Source organism: Brassica oleracea, chromosome C5, assembly GCF_000695525.1.
Source record: "Brassica oleracea var. oleracea cultivar TO1000 chromosome C5, BOL, whole genome shotgun sequence".
Classification (NCBI taxonomy): Eukaryota; Viridiplantae; Streptophyta; class Magnoliopsida; order Brassicales; family Brassicaceae; genus Brassica; species Brassica oleracea.
The window spans coordinates 16,139,666-16,142,332 of NC_027752.1; positions in this window are offsets into that span (position 1 = coordinate 16,139,666).

Here is a 2,667-nt window from a genome sequence, read left to right on the forward strand (position 1 = left end):
GGGAGTCGCGTATCTCTCACTTCAAATTATCTTGCAGTGAGAGAGAACTCTTTCGGTTTCAGAAGGAGGTCGAAGAACAGAGCCGGAGACAGGCTGAGCTCCATTCTCGGGCCCTTGTCCGTGCGGAGAGGAGAGGAAAGAGAGCGATTGTCGCCGAAATGAAGCGGAGGGCTGCTTTGTTTGCCACTGAATTCGAGAGCTTTAAGGATGCTCAAGAATTCATGGGCGATTTTTGCGAGTGCCGTGGCTCGGTTGCTACCCTCTAAAAGTCGCAGAACGAGGACTTCTCTTTTCCTGCCGAGGTCGCTGAGATGTTGGGTCTTATGAACGGGTGTGCCCATGCCGAATCCTTGGTTCCTCCGATCAAAGGAAGGGTCCGACAGCTTTGGGATTCCATCGAGGTCTCGGAGGATGGCTCTAAGATTGTGCGACGACTGATCGGCTCTCGTTTTGCCTGTGGGCGATTTCCACCTGGTTCTTTCCGATTTAAAGTCCGCGACTTGGCGCCGGCTTATATGACTTGTATGGAACGAACCGAGCGCTCTCCAGAATTCGTCTGGAGTGCTGACCAAAATTTCGGATTTCTTGTATAGTGCACTATGGTATCCTCGTCGGATGTAAGAGAACCTTTACTTTTACGAAAGGTTAGACTACGAGTTCTTTTTTGAGAACGTTTTGGGTTTGTCCGTCGGGGCCAATCGACGGGCAATTTTTAGAGTCGCGGACGGACCGTGTGTTTGGATAATATCTCTCGGAAATATTTACGATGTCTCGCTTTTTCCGAAAGGTATATCCTTTGTAGTGAGAAAGTTACGATCTTCGTTTGTAGAGAAGATGTATTTGGTCTTGCTTGACTATTGATACGCAGTGATTGTTGTTTAAGTTAGTTCCCATCCAAGGACTGCTTGAAAGGTATGCGTGTTTGGAGACCCTTGTCTTTGGGTGTTTCTCAGGTTAATCTCTGATTGTTGTGGCTTATTGCAAGTGAATCGGGAGACCAAAATAAATTGAGGTTTATTGGAAAAGTTTCGAAAATATCGAGTACATGTGTGGATATTCTGAACTTTGTGGGAGTATACGAGTGTACGTACCCACTCCCCCCCTTTTTGGAGAGGGGGATAGCTGAACTTGTCAATAGGACAAGCTGCCTACGTACCTCTTTCGAGGATCAACCCATCTCGTAGTTCTGCTTTGTTGTTGCGGGCGTTCTTACTCGTTGGATAGGGCCGTTTCTGTTACTTCGGCCGTTGAGGCTTTAGTTAAATCGGCGGCCGTTTCGTGAGTCGGGTTTTCAGAAATTTGACATTTATCTCTTCCCGCGGATGAGATAAACCGTCATACCAGTTTTTGGACTCAAGTCTTTTGGGACCATAGATGGGCCGTTGTCCGCAATTCGGACCCTCTTTAGGCCGTATCGAGACTTAAGCATTTTTACGTTTTTACACGCGAAGTATCCGTTGGCATAGGCATGGTTCTTCCAACGGAACCCTGTTTCTTTGCATAGCCGAGGCAGTTGGTGTTAAGTTAACCGTAACCTGCTCTACTACGAAAAATAGGAAACCGTTCGAGAGACATAACCTTCCCAACTTCCCGAATACTTTCGACGATGTTTTTTAGACGGAACATTGGTGTCGTATCCACGGACCCGAAGTATCCACAAACCCGAAGACTGAGTTACGGAAACTTCATACGAAGATGCATGGTTATGGGATGGGACCGAGTTCGGAATGGTCCACGAAGAATTGGCCGCGCTCGCCGTACGAGCTGATCCGTGCCACGGTCGAGCTCGCCGGTGAGCTGACTGGCAACACGGTCGTGCTCGCCGGGTGAGCTGGCTCGTGTCACGGCCGAGCTCGCATCATCTTCATAAAGACTGCAGGGGCGTTGGTTAATCCGAAGGGCATGACCACAAACTCGTAGTGGCCGTATCTCGATCTGAAGGTTGTCTTACGAACATCCTCTTCAGCAATCGGTATCTGATGGTATCCCGAAGCTAAATCAATCTTGGAGAAACAAGTAGCACCTCGGAGTTGGTCCAATAACTCGTCTATCCTTGGAAGAGGGTAATTGTTCTTCACTATGATTCTGTTAATCCCCCTGTAGTCAATGCATAGCCTGAAGTTACCATATTTCTTCTTCACGAACAAAACCGGTGCGCCCCAAGGTGAACTGCTTGGGCGCACAAACCCTTTCTCCATCAGTTCATCTAACTGTTTCTTAAGTTCTGCCATTTCAGCTGGAGCCATCCGGTACGGAGCTTTCGAGATTGGCTTTGTGCCCGGCTCAAGCTCAATCGTGAAAGGATCAGAACGGTCCGGTGGTAATCCTGTCAAGGATTCGAACACGTCATCATACTCCTTTACAATCGGAATCCCTTCCAACTCAGCATCAGGTCTGACTTCCACAGTTGTGATTGCAGCCAGATAAGCCTCACATCCTTTTTCCAGCATTCTTTCTGCTTGAAGTGCTGAAATGATCAGACTCCCATTGGTCGGTCTGACCCCTTGGTAGACAAGCTTTCCATTGCTGATTTCAAACTGAACTCGGCCACGATGACAATCAATATGTGCCTTGTACTTACTCAGCCAATCCATTCCAAGGATCACATCGTATGATTTCGCTGGGCAAACGACCAAGTCGGCTGGCATGTTCACTCCTCCGATCATC